Source organism: Odocoileus virginianus, chromosome 6, assembly GCF_023699985.2.
Source record: "Odocoileus virginianus isolate 20LAN1187 ecotype Illinois chromosome 6, Ovbor_1.2, whole genome shotgun sequence".
In the NCBI taxonomy this organism is placed as follows: domain Eukaryota; kingdom Metazoa; phylum Chordata; class Mammalia; order Artiodactyla; family Cervidae; genus Odocoileus; species Odocoileus virginianus.
In genome coordinates, this window is record NC_069679.1 from 20447797 (window position 1) to 20466465 (window position 18669).

Below are 18669 nucleotides of genomic sequence, written 5' to 3' on the forward strand. Positions count from 1 at the left end.
GATGAACACATTAGAAAAAGAAAATATTGAACCTTTATCAAGGTACTTTGTTTCACCATTTTGAGGGGCAAAAATACCTTACATAAAGGGACCAATTCTGTCTGTTTCCTAGCCAGTTTTCTTACTTTTATCCTTCCTTTTAAAAATTTTATTTATTTTTTATCGACAGATAATTGCTTTACAGAATTTTGCTGTTTTCTGTCAAACCTCAACATGAATCAGCCATAGGTATACATGTATCCCCTCCCTTTCGAACCTCCCTCCCACCTCCCTCCCCATCCCACCCCTCTAGGTTGACACAGAGCCCCTGTTTGAGTTTCCTGAGCCACACAGCAAATTCTCATTGGCTATCTATTTTACACATGGTAGTGTAAGTTTCTGTGTTACTCTTTCCATACATCTCACCCTCTCCTCCCCTCTCCCCACGTCCATAAGTCTATTTTCTATGTCTGTTTCTCCATTGCTGCCCTGTAAATAAATTCTTCAGTACCATTTTTCTAGATTCTATATATATGCATTAGAATATGATATTTATCTTTCTCTTCCTGACTTACTTCACTCTGTATAATAGGTTCTAGGTTCATCCACCTCATTAGAATTGACTCACATGTGTTCTTTTTTATGGTTCAGTAATATTCCATTGTGTATATGTACCCAGAACTTCTTTATCCATTCATCTATTGATGGACATCTAGGTTGCTTCCATGTTCTAACTATTGTAAATAGTGCTGCAGTGAACAGTGGGATACATGTGTCTCTTTCAACTTTGGATTCCTCAGGGTATATGCCTAGGAATGGGATTGCTGGGGCATATGGTGGTTTTATTCCTAGTTTTGTAAGGAATCTGCATACCATCTTCCATAGTGGCTGAATCAATTTACATTCCCACCAACAGTGCAAAAGACCCTGAATGGCCAAAGCAGTCCTGAGAAAGAAGAATGGAGCCAGAGTAATCAACCTTCCTGACTTCAGATTATACTATAAAGCTACAGTCAACAAGACAGTATGGTTCTGGCACAGAAACAGAAATATAGACCAATGGAACAAGATAGAAAGCCCAGAAATAAACCCATGCACCTATGGGTACCTTATTTTTGACCAAGGAGGCAAGAATATACAGTGGGGTAAAGACAACCTCTTCAGTAAATGCTGCTGGGAAAACTGTATAGCTACATGTAAAAGAATGAAATTAGAACTCTTCCTAACACCATGCACAAAGATAAACTCAAAATGGATTAAAGACCTAAATGTGAGACCAGAAACTATAAAAAACTCTTAGAGGAAAACATAGGCAGAACACTTGATGACATAAATCAAAGCAAGGTCCTCTATGACCCACCTCCTAGAGCAACGGAAATAAAAACAACAGTAAACAAGTGGGACCTGATTAAATTTAAAATCTTTTGCACAACAAAGGAAACTATAAGCAAGGTGAAAAGACAACCCTCAGAATGGGAGAAAATAATATCCTTCCTTTTTTTAGTGCTCAGATTTTTGTCTTATCTTTGCTCTTTAATCAGTTCAGTCACTCAGTCGTGTCTAACTCTTTGTGATCCTATGGACTGCAGCACACCAGGCTTCCCTGTCCATCACCAACTCCCGGAGCTCGCTCAAACACATGTCCATTGAGTCACTGATGCCATCAAACCATCTCATCCTCTGTCGTCCCCTTCTCCTCCCACCTTCAATCTTTCCCAGCACCAGGTTCTTTTCCAGTGACTCAGTTCTTCACATCAAATGGCCAAAGTATTGGAGTCTCATCTTCAGCATCAGTCCTTCCAATGAATATTCAGGACTGATTTCCTTTAGAATGGACTGGTTGGATCTCCTTGCAGTCCAAGGGGTTCTCAAGAGTCTTCTCCAACAGCACAGTTCAAAAACATCAATTATTTTTCTGTAGTTGTGGTGAACAGGGGCTACTCTTTAGCTTTGGTATATGGGTTTCTCACTGCAGTATCTTCTCGTTGCAGAGCACAGGCTCTAGAGCGCATGGGCTCAGTGCGGGTGGTTCCTGGGCCCTAGAGCACAGTTTCAATAGTTGTGGTGCTTGGGGCTAGTTGTTCCACAGCATGTGGGATCTTCCTGGACCAGGGATCGAACCTGAGTCTCCTGCATTGGCAGGTGGGTTCTTTACCACTGAACCGTCAGGGAGGCCCTTCGTTTTAATGTAATAAAACACAGGTGCAAAAACTGAAGGAAGGAACTGGCTGGTTTCATGATCATTTCTTCCATCTTTTCATCATCATTAACTCCAGTCGGTACTCTGTTCTTTACTTCTTTCTTTCCAATAAGTCACTTCTTTCTTTTCAATAAATCACTAAAGCTAAGATTTAAAAGCACTTTACCACATCCTGATACACTGCAGTAGTTTAATTTTCATATCAGTCTAACCCAAATTGGTTTCTCATCAGCAGAGCTCAGCTGCCACTAACTTTTGCACTGTGTTCAACAAATGAAAATTTTCAGTAAAACCTGTATTATCATTTATCTCCACTGTGGAAATATTAAGCAAGCTAGAATGTAGTGATTTCTTTAATATTTTAAATCATAACACAATTATTAGGATAGTGAATATTTCACAGTTTTCCTGAATGTGAAGTTGGATTTAAAAGGGAGTGATCATTTAAAATCTGACCATCAGGTCTCTAGTAGACATTGGTCCATTTTGATTCATATTGCCTGGACATATTAATATACTACTTATCTTCTTCTCAGTGCTGTTATTTTAAAGAGTTGGCCCTCTTTGACCTTTAATGGGCTTATTTTAAATGGGTTTCTGTTTTCAACTTCATTGAATAGACAATGGCAGTTGCCTGTGTTTGTGTCACATTTTATATTTTTCAGAGAACTTTCATAGCGTTATCTATTTAATTCTTATTCAAACAGCAAACACTTGTTGCACACTGTGATAGGTATTGTAGTTCAGCATTTTGAGAGGCTGGGGGAGTAACTATGAGAGCACATCTTGAGTAATGTGTTATGAGCTTTAATAAATGTATGTATATAGTACTACGTGGACAGTGGGTACCTAATTATTAATTGTATTGTTCTCTGATAGCATATCACATTAGCACATTAGATTTTAACTTGATATATTGAATCAATTAGCTTCTCCAACTCAGTTGTAATAGAAAAAAACATCATATTCATCTCTGCATTCCCAGCATCAAACACAGGGCTTTGAACATGATAGCCAATTACTCTTTTATGAATGATGGAATAAAATGAGTATAGGTATATAAAGACATAGACATTCATTTTATATACTATAAATGTGTGTAGATACATAGATATTTATATGTTTATATATACTGTATATAAAGTATATTTAACGTAACATGTATATGTTTGAATTCAGAATTCCAGGAAAGAGAATGTTTCATGTGACAATTGGGAAACAAATTGTTTTCTGGTCAACAGAAGTACTGTCTTTGTGTTAATACAAAGCCAGTACATAATAGGTGGCATGTTAGGTTTGGGGCTTCCTTGGTGGCTCAGATGGTAAATAATCTGCCTGCAATGTGGGAGGCCCAGGTTGAGGAAGATCCCCTAGAGAAGGGCATGATGACCCACTTCAGAATTCTTGCCTGCAGAATCTCATGGACAGAGGCGCCTGGGGGGGCTACAGTCCATGGGGTCGCTAAGAGTCTAACACGACTGAAGAGACTTGGCATGCACATGTTCGTTTTCAACTCCTTACATTGATGTAGCTGTGATGGTTAAGGTCAGACTCTTGAGAAAGATCAAATTCCCAAATTTCCTTTCATTTTAAGAAGTGAGATCCTTCAAGTATCTCGCTCTTGCTCTTCCTTCCCAGCATGACTAAAATTCATGTCTCACTTAGGAGACTATTTTGTCTTCTGTCTTTAGTTAGTACATATTTCTGGCTTGTTAATTATGTGCCACACACCTGTTTTACATGTATTTTCTTCAACTGCTTGCTTCTTCAGCTTCAGCTGCCTGCTGACTACCACCCTAAATATATTTGATTGCCTATTTGGGGGAGTCAAGGAGAGTTTTACTGACAGGAGGAGGAAAATATCAACTCAGAACCTTACCTATAAGTTGCATAGAAAATACCCAATCAGATCTCTGGCAGGAATTCATTCCTTCCCTTTGCTCTTTGACATGTAATATTTGGAGAAATATTGGGTGTTTTCGAATTTTACTTAAACAAATACTGAATATAAGATAAGAATCCTGTTTATTTTTGTAAAGACTCTCCGGAAAGAAACCTTTTGTTCTGTGCCGCTTTGTCTGGTTAGGTAGACGAATACATTTCAACGCCGACTTTATTTATGGCCATCAGTCTAGCTGCCGTGTTTGCGTTGTTTCCCCCCCCTCTGGTTCTGGCAGTGGGTTTCTAACCCCACACTTGTGGGCCTGCCTTGTTCAGAAATGGGGATCTAATGTGGGCTTTACTATGGGGCCAGTGAGGAGCCTCGTGCCATCTCAGAGTGGATCCTCTTTGTTGGCTCTACTAGAATGAGCGTTAGCTGTTTTCCTCTCGTTTTCCTTGGGCGAGGTGCCCTATGGAGACATGATATCAGCTGCTAACTTCACTGACTTTCATTGACCCCACCGACTGCCTCTAGTGAACATCCTTGCTAACTGCCTGCTCTGTGACTGCCCGGATAGACGTGCTCTCTAGTCCTCGGAGTCTACACTATCCCCCTGTCCTTTCTCCTTTAGCCAAATGTTTTGTTTCAGCCCCATTTCCTAGACTCATGTATCATTTCTTAGAACAGTCATCCTCTGGCTATGATGACCTCCTGTATGGATCTCTAACGCCTCCCAGACCCTGAAAGTTTCCATTTTTTCCCCAGTTTGTCTGGCTGTCCTGCTCAGTTTTAAGACAGTAATAGAAACCCAGATGTGCTGCTTTGTTAGAAAAATAGAGGGTTAGCAAGCTTTTTCAGGATCAGCAAAATGATGATTTATTCAAGACCCTTTTAACTATATTCAGAAAAGCTCCTCCAGACATTTCATTCAGAAGTCATTAAGGCCAGGAATTTAGGATCCTGGGACAAAATCTCAAAAGGATTCCCTACAGCCCTTGTTTATTACCAAACTCTCCCTTCATTGTATACATTCCTTGGCTGATAGCTGAAACTGGGAAAGAGGAGGAAGGTAGTCATAACACTTAACCTCTTGTTTGCTGTTGGCTTATGTACTTAGCTGCATGCCCTGTGCAGACTAGCACCATCCTTGATATGCTGAGGATGTCAGTCAAAGTCCCAACAGGAAACAAGACACATTCAAAGGGGCTTATTAGGGGAGTTTAACAAAGAGGCTATTTATACGGATGTAGGCAGGTTTAAGGGAAATCAAAAGAGGATGGTGAAATATCCCCAGGGAATCTTAGCAACAGCTAGGAATCTTCACCTATTCCTATAGCAATAGGCTTGTAGGGGCCGAGGAAGAAAAAGCTACCAGCAGTCTGAGAGAGAGCTGCACCTAGTATGGTGGGTGGAATATGTCACTGAACTCTCTTAGGAGCTTTTATAGCCATTTCCCCTCTGTGGATCGCTATTTTCCTAAGTAGTCAAACAGTACGGTAGGCAGAAGATGCCCTCTGGACTCAGGGTCTTCATGGGTCTGGCTTCCAGATTTGTCCCATAGCTCTTTAGCCCCCCATGTCTTATGGAGGTTGCTCCCCTAGTAGGCACGTTATTGACGAAACTGCATTTTCCTCTGATGCCTTTTTTAGTTGTATTCCTTTCAGCAATGGACATTAAACCACAAACCAAACTCCTCTTTTCCTTATCCTAGAGATCAACCTTTTTAATGAGACATGTCCTGTAGTTGCAGGAAGTCTTAGAGGGATTTCTCCCTTTTCTTCCTTCCCCTGCTCCCAATTTATGGAGAATTTGAATACAGGGTTATTTGGTTGATTCAGCGTTACTTCTAGATATTTTTTCCCCCTAGATTCAGATATTCTAGAGATATGGCAGTGAACTCATATACACAAGATCCAAAAGGGAAAGAGAAATGCACCATGAGCTCCGGATACAGGCTCTAAAATGGGAGTTAGCATTGAAAGCAAAGGCTGTCACTCTTTTTAACGCATAAAGTTTAAAAACTATGTCAAGAGGGAGTTTTTAGATTTCCCTTAAAGGAGAGGTTTGGAGATGGTGCCCTCTCCTTTACATTGTGACACAGTTTCCCATCACAGCTGTTTTAAAGGAGCTGTAGCAGGTCTGTGTGGTGCTCCTGCAGACACCTGCTTCAGAGGGGAAACCTGAGTTGGTGATCACCCAGTCTCATGCTGAGACACCCCTGACGGGGCTCAGAAAGAGTACAATTAAACCACGGAGGGAGGTTAGCACCAGTGCCAACCTCTTGACAGGGACCCTGCGGAGAAATGTTCTGCCTCCTTTGGAGAGCTGAGAGCTCACAACATGTGAAGTTCTCACTCCAGGTAAACCTTGGAGTTCTACAATGTGTGCTAAGCAGCAGGTTTCCTACGGCTCTGACAGCGAATGTCTTTTGCACTCTTGGCCTATGAAGTTTGGTGTTGATTTTTCTTGGGTTTAGGGTGACTGACTTATCTTGGTGTACCTGAGATTTTCCTGGATTTAGCACTGGCAGTCTGGTGTACTGGAAATCTCTGTACGCAGTCACCCATATTGGAATCTTACAACCGTGTACTGTTGGGGGAGGCCTCGACTCAGTTGAAAGTCCAAAAATTCTGCTTCTCTTTCCCAAGACCAAATAATCCTGTTTTCAGATCCTCCATAAGTTGAGGGGGTGGTGAGGGACGAGAAGGGAGAGACCCCTCTAAGTCTTCCTGTAATTACAGGACTTGTCTCATGAAGAAAGTTGATCTCTAGGGTAAGACAGTGGAGGAGAGGAGTTTGGTTTGTGGTTTGAGGTCCACAGCTGAGACTGTGGATGTGACATATCTGAAAGTCAGAGCCCACAGAATCAGGTCTTCACTAGGAGTGTGGCTGCCATATCACATCCTTCTTCACCAGGTTCCCAGGTATCTGTGAACTGGAAGTACTAATTCCTGTCTCACGGAGCACTTTAGGTGATTGTGGTTGAGCTGAGGTTCAAGTGCAGTAATGCATGTTAAAGCTTTCAGTAGTTTATGAAGCACTCTGAAGACACAGTTATTTTGGTTACATCATACTTTCTTGATTGATAGTCCATGACTCTGAGCACAAGTGGACCTCTCAACTTTATGGGAAAGAAAAGGAGCTAATAAATATTATTAACTTAATATGTTCATTAGTATTTAATACATTTATTAATAATTTAATGTATTAAAAACATATTGTCTCTCCTGGTCCACTGAGCATTGTGCCAAGTACTTTATATACATCCATTGCTTTTAATCCTAAAAATTCTATGAAATAGTTATTATTATTCCCTGTGGCCCCTAGAATCATGTTCTTCATACAAGAGTCCTGTTCTCTTTTGATGTAAACTCAGGGATAATGAAAGCAGAAGATCCAGTATAAAGTACCTGGGCTGGCTCCCAGAATAGAGCAGCTATTTTTCATACTGGCATAAAATCCTATATGCAGACTTCTATCTGGTCAACCCTTGAAGATCAGGTGAGGCTCAACCTGCCCTCCTACCCTCGATAGCCCTGCTCAGACCTTGAGGTCTGCAGGTTTAAGATGGCAATAGTGGTAAAGAATCTACCTGCTGATGTAGGAGATGTAAGAGATGCAGGTTTGATCGCTGGGTTAGGAAGATCCTCTGGAGGAGGGAATGGCAACCCACTCCAGTATTCTTGCCTGGAAAATTCCATGGACAGAGGAGTCTGGTGAGGTACAGTCCATGGGGTCACAAAGAGTGGGACGTTACTGAGAGACTGAGCATAGCACAGGGGTTGAGGTGAGCCATTTGACAGAGTCCAGCGTTCTGAGAGAATAGGAGTATGGGCTCAACTCTGCTATAATATATACATTTGGAAGATTGTGTATTTGTCCTTGGTTACTGAAAGAGTGTGCAGATAGTGTCAACAAAATTGTACAGACATGATAAATAATTTTAAAACTACATATTTATATGTATAACCTATCCTTTTATTATATTTTCAATTTTTACTTATTATCAAGTTTAAAACTTTATCCAAGCATGCATCTTTACTTTCCATTGGGCTTATATATATTTTTAAAATGCAGATGTAAGTTCACTTCTTAACAACTCAGCCTTCACCTAGTAAATTCATTTGAGTCTGTAGATTATCCATGATACATCTGATACTACAATTACATCATAATGTTAAACCAGTTCTGACTTGTCAGGAGTTGTTTTCTCAAGGCCCTTGGGACTGACGTCCAAGGCACCAATTTGCTCAGAGAAAGAACCTGAAGGGAGATCTTTTACTTGAGGATAGCAGTTAAGTTTGAATTATGTTCTCCAAAGTAGAGTTTTCTCTCCATAAGTCAAATCAAAGTACTCAGAACTTTCAAAGAAACTAATTTTCCATTAATTTAAAGTCTCTTGTATATACATTTATATATATTTACTACCTTTCAATGAAAATTTGTAGGCACACAAAGCAGTAAAAAAAAAATATAATGTTTCTTCCTAAATGATGTTAAAACAACTTCTTAAACAAATGAGTTAAAAGACTGGGCCAAAACTATTTCGAGCTAGTCACAAGGGATGAGACCTTTCAATGTGCTGATTCAAGATTTCCTTTAAGGACTCTGTCAGTGTAAAAAAAGTGAATGGTTAATCATTGTTAAACCAAATACAAGGAAAAAATAATGTCTGGTTAAAGATTATTAGGCTAGCCAGTCAGCTGGGTGGGTAACCCTGGCTTCCCAGAGGTCCTTAATCTTATTTAGCTCTATCAGAAAATTGCTCAAGCATTTTAACAGCAATGCCTGTTATATCCCAGAGGAGGCTGTGAATTATGTAATGTAAAAAAGTTCTGCCTTAGACCACGTTTGGGACAAGTTTTATTCTCAATGTGAGTGTAACTTTTGTACCAAAAGTTCTTATCAGATTTTTGTTCTAAAATAATAATTTTTTCTTAATATTTGATTTAAGGTGGTTAGTCCTTTTGGAATAAAAGTTATCAACTATTTTTCTACCTTAAAAGAATATTGCAGGATTTAAAAAACATGAAAGGGAAATTCGATATGTGTGAGGAATAGTAAGATTTCATAATGGATCATCAGTACTAACATACAGTGCAAATGTGATTTTTAAAAAAGCCAATAGTGTCTAGATCTATCTACTAATTAATGGGCAGTATGTGGTAAACTAGGGCTTCCCTGATGGTTCAGTGGTAAAGAATCTGCCTGTCAGTGCAGGAGACCCAGGTTTGATCCCTGAGTCAGGAAGATCCCCAGAAGAAGGGAATGGCAACCCACTCCAGTATTTTTGCCTGGGAAATCCCATGGACAGAGGAGCCTGGTGGTCTACAGTCCGTGGAGTTGCAAAAGAGTCAGACATGACTGAGCAACTAAACAACATAGTAAACTATACCATTGACGGATAGTGATATCCTTACCATAGGAAATTCTACGGGACCATGAATGGTTTCTCCAACAAATGAGAGAGAGAGAGAAAGGGGGAACCTATAAAAACCACTCAAAAGACTTAACAAACCAATCAAAGCATGTAGACCTTATATGGATCCCAGTTCAAACAAACTCTCTATAAAATAAAATTATGATATTCATAAGGAAGTTGACAATTTTAATTCTTACTGGAAATTTAATGATATTAAGGAATTATTGTTAATTCTTGAATGTTGATAATGGTATTTAGTTTATATATAAAAAATTAACCTTACAGTTTAGAAATTCTTGGTGAAAAATCTGCAGTTTAATTGATACCATGTCTAGGATTTACTTCAAAATCATACAAAAAGAATATAAGTGGGTGGGAAGATAGGTGAATACAGTCAGCCTGAGTTAACAGTTGTTGTAGCTTGGTCATGAGTACATGGAAGTTCATCATGCAAGTCTGCCTACTTTTTGTGTACGCTAGAATTCTCTTTTCATAGAAAGCCTAAATAAAACCGTGCCAGCATGATTGGTTCTCAGAGCTGCTGGTCCTTTCATTACTTCTTCGACCAGACTCCTGTTCTAGAGCCCACAGTCAGTGGGGCTCTGTGCACAAAAATGTAGGTTGGAGGGCATTGATGCCACTTAGAGTAACATGTGAGGAAGTGGTACCATAATATGATGTCAGTGAAAACCTTTCTTTTAGAGCATAACATAACAGAAGAAAGATATTATGGCTAGACACAAAGAAATGGTTGTCTCTGTGCATCGTAGTGAAAGCATAGCACTCATCACTTAGAATTTGGAATTTATTGGTTGTGGATAGAGAGAAGGGAGAAAGAATAGTCTCAAATCCTGCCATGGACAGAACTCTTCTTACTTAGTTTAAAAGGCACCTTTTATGGGAAGTAATTAGCATTCCCGTTAAATGCAGGACTGATGTTACTGAGAGGAGGACCTTGTCTGGTAGGCTGGTTAGCCACCTACCTACTAACAGACACTGTCAAGCTGACAGTTTTCAACCAGACTTGTGTTTATTCATCATCCTTTTTGTCTTCTTTCTTGTAACTTCTCCCTTCTTCCTCTTTTGCATCCTTCTCGTTCTCTTTTTCCTTTTCTTTTTCTTCTTTTCCATAAATGTTTCTCCCAAGAGCAAATTCCTTGGTGTGACTTGCAGCAAGCTTAGAATAAAATGCTGATGTTTTTCGTAATTAATCTGAAAACTTGCTTTCTTCAGCTTTTTCATTGCATGGAAAGAACTAAATTGTTCTTTGGCATATGAGGGAAAAAAAAAAAAAAAAAGGAACCTTGGAGTTTCTAGTCTAGTAGCTCAGTGTCAGTAGTTGGAATCCTGGGAAAGAGGGCAAAGAAAAAGGGCAAGGAGAGAGGACACAACCAGGGAGAAATTCACCTGCCTAACATCCAGCCTGACCTTCTTTCCTGAACTGTGGTGTTGTTACTGCTCTCCTCTCCAGTCTCAGTAAATGAAATGCTATCCTTGAAGTTACACAGGCCCCCAACCTGGTTTTATCCTTGCTTCCTCTCATTCTTTTACATCTACATTTGGTTCATCAGTAAACCCTGTTGGCAGACCTTCAGCCCATACCCATAAACTCACCATCACCCTGCTGGGACAATGGTTCCAGCCACCAGCTCTATCTTGGGTAATTCCGATAACTTCCAAATTCATCATCCAGCTTTCACCGTTGCCTCTTTTAGCCTCTTTCCAACCCAGGAGCCAGGTGGTCCTTCTAAAATGTAAGTCAGCCTCACTCCTCTACTCCAAAGCCTGCAGCAGCCTCCCAGTTTACTCTGTGTAAAAGCAAATGCTGTCATACTGACCTACTGGCCTGAACAGCCAGCTTCCAACTTTTCTGATCACACGTCATCTTTCCCCGCGTGCATTCTCTCTGTGCTGCAGCCACACCGGTCTAGCTGTTCCTTCATCAGGGGTCCGCTGCTCCCTCTGCCTGGGCCGTGTTTCCCCCAGAGCGGGGGTGGGTGGGCATGCCTCTCTCCAGCTCCTCCTTCAAGACTTTGCTCAATGTAAAGACCTCTCAGTGAAGCCTTCTTGAGTCACCTGTTTAGAAAATCACTTTCTTCCCAGCACTCTGCTTCCCCTTTATTTGCTCTTGTTTAAATCTCTGTGCATTTATTATTACCAGACACAGTCTATAATGACTTATTTATTGTGTCTATTATCTGAGTATTTATGCTGGAATGTAAGCTCCATAAAGGCAGAGAATTTTTTTTCTCTTTTGTTTACTGCTAAATCCTGAAAACTCAAGCAAGGCCTAGTCTGTAGTAGGTGCTTAATACATACTTGCTAAATTAAAGAATGAATCCCCCAAACTAATAAAATCTGGCATTTACAACATTCTTTTTTTTAATATTTATTTATTTGGCCACACCGGGTCCTAGTTGAGGCACGCGGGATCTTGGTCGTGTTATGCAGGATCTTTCACTGAGGCATACATTCTGTACTTGCAGTGTGTGTGTTCGGTTGCTCCACAGCATGTGGGATCTTAGTTCCCCGACCAGGGATCAGATCTGCATTCCCTGCGTTGCAAGGGGGATTCTTAACCACTGGACTGCCAGGGAAGGCCCTGGCATTTACAGCGTTCTTATGTGAGTAGCGCTTTGTGGGGATGGAGCGGAGTGGCTGAGTGCAGAGGACACAGGGTGCTGGTTTCAATCAATGAGCTGTTGAGCTCGTAGCACCAAGATTTAGGGGGGACAGACATTTCAAGTAATAGATGATGCTAGAACTTGAGCCCCTAGGAGGTGCCTTTCTGGTCTTTCTACGATAGCCTAAACTGTCTTATTTGAACCTTAAAACAGGCAGTCAAAGATTTGGAAATATTTAGGAACATTTGGTTACTTTAACAAAATTTAAAGTTACATTTTGAGAAAAAAGATATTTTCTAATACTGGACATTTATACATCTGGTTGATTTGTTGGAAAAAATGTTTAAATATTTGAAATTAGACATCTGGAAGTTTAAACAGCTTAAAATTAAAGACAAAGCTCTGTTTGAGATCTGCCAGGCACAAAATACAACCTGCAGTGTTGAAACTGGGGGTAGGTAAGGGTGGAGCTGGACCCGGTGGGGCGGGCCCTGGGTGTTGACTAATCCTCTGGGGTCCTGAGAGTAGAGAGCGGGAACGGGGATACTGGGGAGGGTAGCTGGGGAGACTTTGGTGGGAGGTGAGGCCGCCTAGAAAAAGGCTCATTTCTATGTTGGCCTAGCTGCCCTGCAATGAGCACTGTCGCAGGGCTCCTAGAAGGAAGTTTTCTTGTTGGTAGTAAGAAAGAGATAAAAATTTAATTGAGAAGGAAAAGCCACTCTGATACATAAGTAGAAACAACCTATGCCCTATCCTCTCTCCAGCCACTTCTGTTCATCTGCCATGCGGTGGGCCCTCTTCCTGCCTCCCCTTCCAGTCATCTTTCAGCCCACAGATCACTGTCTTTGAGATTGCTCCCTACTTCCACTCCTCCTCCCTCAAAGCACACCTTTTAAGGCCTCTCTTGATATTCAGGTTCATTTTTGTCTTATGTAAAAATAGTAAGGCCCACATTTGCCCGGGCTGGCTGGGCTGCTGAATAAACCTAAGAGTGGGTGCAGAAGTCTGAAGAACTGATGGAATATTCTTTGTTGGTGTTGGAGAAGGTGGCAGCCACATCAAAGGAAAAGTTGTGGCATGGCTCATGTGGACATAAAGGGAGGGCCTGAGTTCCCTGAGGGGTCTCACCCAGATTCCACCCTACCCTGAAGGTATCCAGGGATAGTTGTGCATCCAGAAGAAGCACTGATGATGCTGAAGGCATCGGCTGGCCAGCTCACCAGAGGCTACGTGGGGCGCCTGGCACATGTGTATCTACATATGTCTGTGTGTGTCTGGGGAGACTCAGGGCAGCACTGGTCTGGAGCCCAAGTGAGATTTGTAGGAAGACCACATGGTCTCCAGCAAGGCAAGCATCCCAGCAAGAGCGGAGGTGAGGCTGCTGAGTAGCTAGGAGGCACCACTGCATCTGGCCAAACTTCAAGAGAAACCTAGGTTAAAGAGAGGCTTCCCTGATGTAAAGAAGGTAAAGAATCAGCAGGCAAAGAATCCACCTATAACACAGAAGATGCAGGAGACATGGGTTTGATCCCTGGATCAGGAAGATCCTCTGGAGGAGGGCTTGGCAACCCACTCCAGTATTCTTGCCTGGAGAATCCCATGGACAGAGGAGACTGGTGGGCTACAGTCCATAAAGTTGCAAAGAGTCAGACATAACTGAAGTGACGGAGCACACGTGGAAAGAGAAACCCGAGGACAAGCTGCAGGCATCAGGAGCCACAGGAATATCCCAACCGAGAGTGGATAGGCCAGTGACCAGGACCTACAGAACACTGAAGAGCCTGAGGCCCTGGCCATACCTCCAACAGAACTGCACAGTTTAAGAGCAGCCCGACCCACGTGTACTCATGTATCCAGATGCCATCCTGGAGAGGAGCCAGGAAGGGGAGATGGAAGACGGACATTACTGAGTACCTTTATCTAGAAAGGTGGGGCATTAAACACAGGGTCTCGAAATGGTTTCTTTGGACCAAGGTTTATAGCAGATTGGACCTTAATTATTTTTCTCCTTGTTACTCAGCAGTTGGAAGTTCACATAGTTCATCTATTTATCTAAAACTACCAGTTTTCCTTTTTACCCATCTACTAGAAGAGTGAGTACATTACAACCTCCTCATACATACATGACTGTCAGTAGCCGTGTGTTTGGTCAGTTCACACATTTGAAAGCTTCTGGCTGTAGTGGGAGAGTGGAGAGAGGGTACACTCAGACCCCGTGTAGACCTAGGTTTGAACCTGTCTCTTCTGCTGTGTTTCCTCCCTGTGGGAACTTGGGTGGGTTACTTGACACCCATGAGCCGTGCTTGTCTGTGAAGTGGATTTCATACCGCTTACCTCCGAGACCTGTTCTCAGATCAGATGGCATCTGAATATAGAGTTAATCAAGGTTTGTCACATGGTCACAAATGTCAATTTCTTTTCTCCTCACACTGATTAATTTTCATACTGATAAACAAATGACAGATTGTTTCCTAGTTGATTTAGTCCAATTAACTCCCAGTAAATTGACCTTAGTTTTTGATGGCATCGTCCAAATTGGCGTAGTGACGCGTTAGTATACGCCATGCTTTATTTTAATCCAGTTCCAACTGTGACCTGTAGATGTCTCTCTGAATCGTCCTCTGTCCCCAGTTAAAGCTCGAGATACTGAAGACAGCGCAGTCATTTGTGTTAGTGATTATTCAGAAAGCGCGGGGGTTGGTGTGTGAGAAGGGACAGCACTGGTCGCCTTGCCTGTCCACTTGCTTCCTCTGTCCCTCCTCCCCACTCCCCACCCAGCGTGACTGTCCTTACACTTGACCCTCTGCACCACGTCCACGCTCCACCTTGCACAGAGGCAAGGGGCTCTGGGTTGAGTAGCGAAGTTCTTGGGGGTCCTTTTGATGTCTCCTCAACTCACCCTCCACCTCAACTAGGATGAGAGCTCAGGGCAAACACTGCTTAAAGCTGTCAGGTGGGGCATGTTTCACAGGAAGCTGCTCTTTCCCATGGCACGAGATTTGACTCACATGATTTGAGCTGGGTAACACACTGAATTGGCTTCCCAGGAGGCTCCGTGGTAAAGAATCCACCTGCCAATGCAGGAGATGCCACAAATGTCAGTTTAATCCCTGGGTTGGGAAGGTCCCCTCGAGGAGGAAATGGCACTCCACTCCAGTTTTATTGCCTGGGAAATTCCATGGACAAAAGAGCCTGGCAGGCTACAATCCAAAGGGTCGCAGAGTTGGACACGACTGAAGCAATTGAGCATGAGAAGCTGAATGAGAGAGTGCTCTACCATGTCTTGCTGTTTGGGACAGAATGTTTAGCATTTGTTCCTACTGACCCAGGGAACTCAAAACAGAAGAAACGACCATTGGAAAGGTAAGGGAGGAGGATTTAATAAATCATCTGCACAATATTTTAAGTGACGTTTTTTGCTCCATGAAATTAGGATTCTTTAGAACCCTATAAAATAGATACAAATATAGTTCATGAATCAATGGGCCTGGCCTCTCCTGGGCTGTATTTTATGTTGTGTAAAAGGCTTCTGGTGACTAATGTGAGGCAGGTGGTGGCAGGTGAGCAAGGAAGGGAGAGGATGAATCTCCCATCTGCATTGCTTCATTTAAAGAGACTAGAATGAGGATGTTTTAATTTTAGGGACAGGGCTTTCTTCCTGACAAATGATGGAGACAATTTGAGTGGAATAGAGTTAGTTTTACTTTCTGGATTTCCTCAGTCTTTTTTTTTTTTAGCCTTCCTTCAGTCTCCTGGAGCTTAGGACTGTCTGGTCTTATTGAGCAAAGCAGAAGAGATTGTGAGCCAGTCTCTCCTCATGGAGCCCAGGCATCGGTTGTGTTTGCCCTACTGTGAGTCTGTGCAGATGCCTGTGGTCACATAGTGATTCACAGAGGCTGAGAGTGAGACAGGGTCTTGATTCTGTTGTCTTTGGTGGAGAATGATCTCATCCCCTTGGAGACAGGAGTAGAAGCTACTAACCCTAGGGAGTTTGCTGGGGCAGGGGTACCTGAAATAAGTTGGGGATGAGAAGGAAAGAGACATAACACTTGAAAACCTAGATGTAGTAGCCGGATGTTAAATCTGGATGGAGCCTTGGCGCCAGGGGAGGGCAGACCTGGAACCAGAGTCACACCTGTATGTGGGGTTGTCTAGGGCTTTTTCTCTGGAGGGTCTCCTGTGTACGAGACCATGTGTTCTGGTCTGCTTAGCATTCTCCTGGGTCGTGCCTGTTGCCCAAAGCAGTTGTGATAACACCCCTTCTATTCTTAAGAGAGTCCTGATTTGGATGATAAATTCTGTCACCCTAGCTGTTCACCTTACTAGATCTTTCATCAGCATCCCAAAAAGGTTGCTATGCTTGACAGTCCAGTAAGACATACTATACAGAAAGCTTCTTAAGGACCAAGAAACTGGTCTAGAATGAGGCAAGAGTTTCCTTTGAGAGGCTTTGGGCTTCCTAGCTCCTAATATGTGTTCACTTTTAATCATATCCAAATTTCTTTTGATCCCCTCTTCTTTCTGTGTGGCTAAAAAAGAGTTGTTTTAAAATCATTATTATAGTATAAATTACTTTTTTACTTAAAAACATACTTAAGAATTTCTCTATTAATGGACAGGTTATTCCGTTTCCATTTTGTTGGCTACTTCAAACAATGCACACACACACACACACACACACGTGCGCGTGCGCGCGCTTCTGGTTTTCTGTATTTATCTCTGTTTCCTTATCTGTACGTGAAGAAATTGTAGGATTGGTGGCAGGATTAAATGAGATAGTGCTTCTAAAAACACTTTATAGTCCCTGGTACAGAGTAAATATTCAATAAAATTGGTTGTTGTTATTATTTAAATATTTATTCCATAAATTATTTTTTTCTCAGAGAGGCCCATTCTTGGGCTTTCTGACTAGCGAAAATGGTGCTCCTGTGTCCTCTCAAGGTTATAGGCAGGATCATGGCAAGATGTAAAATGTCTTCCTAAAGCATCACTCAGAACCTTACTGAGGGTTCCAAGTGAGGTCCCCAAAGTTCATATGGTCTACAGTCCCCCTCAGTTCCCAGTTTCAAAGTGGATGTGATGATTTATTCATTTCTGCAGGGGCCAAAATGCCACTTGAATGTTGTCATTGAGACACTAGACTTTCCTCTCATCTCTGAAGTATAAAATTCAAAACACCTACAGAAGTGGGGTTGAGAGAGAGGAGGATAAGAAGGGACCTTCAAAAGGCTGTGAAGCAGAATGGAATGGAAAGAGTGGGCCTGCCACTTTTAAAACATGAGGGTTATTTGGAGGCGCTCCTGTAGAGACCAGAGCGGGAGACAGCAGGGTAAAGGGCTGCCTCAACTTTCATGTTGGGAAATATGTTTTTCAGATGTTCTTTTCAGCCAGAAATTGTCAGTATGATAAAGAGACAGCTGTCGGACTTCAAAAGAGTGACCTCCTGCCTTCTAAATATTTCTCTGCAGTCCAGGGCTTCCGAAAGGAGCCATCTCTGGATGAGAACTGATTTTCTCTTTGCTGTTTTGTTTTTTTTTTTCTTAAAAGCTTTGAACAATATGGCAAAAGATAAGAAAGGAGGCTTTTGCTCCAGATGTGCAAGGTTTCCTAGAAGAAAAAAGATCTAAAAAGCTTCTCTACCACCTGTCCTGGTAAGTCAAAGAGAGGATTTGACTTCACATGAGAGAGCTTATCAAATAAATACTCTGCTTGTCAGAATCTTCTCTCTAGTTCCCATCCTACAGAGACACATCCTGACACGCTGTAGAGTCTCTCCAATGACCAAAGCAAAAAGTAACAACACAAACTAACTCAAAGTAGGGCTGGGTAGGACTGAGGCTTTATGGAGCTGTTAAAAACTAAAGAGAAAAACTAAAAACTAAAGGGAGATGCTTTAGCATCTTTGCTGGAGATGCTCCAGCAAAGAAACAGGAAACATGTCAAGAGATAGAGGCCAAAAAGAGGAAGAACATCTTAAGACTTATTACTCATTTTTAATCTTGTCTGCATTCAGGGGATTTACAAAACTTAAAACAAGTAAAAAATGAAAATATTAAATACATACAAAGTCTATTTTTCAAGGCCACAGGATGGCACTGTTATGGACTGAATGCTTGTCCCCCCAAAATTCATATTCTGACATCTTAAACCACCAATCTCCTTGTATTAGTAGGTGGGGCCTTTGGAAGGTAATGAGGTCATCGGGGTGGGACCATCCCGAATGGCATTAGTGCCTTTATAAGAAGAGTCTTGAGAGCTTGTGCTATCTGATCTCTGTGATGGGAGGGCACTGCAGGGCAACAGCCATCTGCAAACTGGGTAGGACCAGCTAAATCAAGGCCAGTGCAGGTCTCACAGGTGAGGGATCCTTCAGGTTTTAAAGAAGAGAGAAGGACTGGGCACAGGATAGTCCAGAAGGTTCATTCTGCCATTGGCAAAATATGCATCAGTGAGGGAAGCTGAGAAACTTGAATATAGTGGGGTCACAAAGAGTCGGACACGATTGAGTGACTTTCACTTTCACTTCGATTTTTAGTATTTTGTCAGATGCTTGATAAATATA

General features: G+C 41.9%; 1 long non-coding RNA gene across 1 annotated transcript in view; it reads left to right on the forward strand.

Annotated features, from left to right (window-relative positions):
• LOC139035599 (uncharacterized) overlaps positions 1 to 18669 on the forward strand; it is an 86282-nt gene that overhangs the window by 43825 nt on the left and 23788 nt on the right. The window contains exon 3 of the long non-coding RNA XR_011488215.1: positions 17655 to 17758. This is a non-coding gene — a long non-coding RNA (uncharacterized lncRNA). The remainder of the gene's footprint in view (positions 1 to 17654; positions 17759 to 18669) is intronic.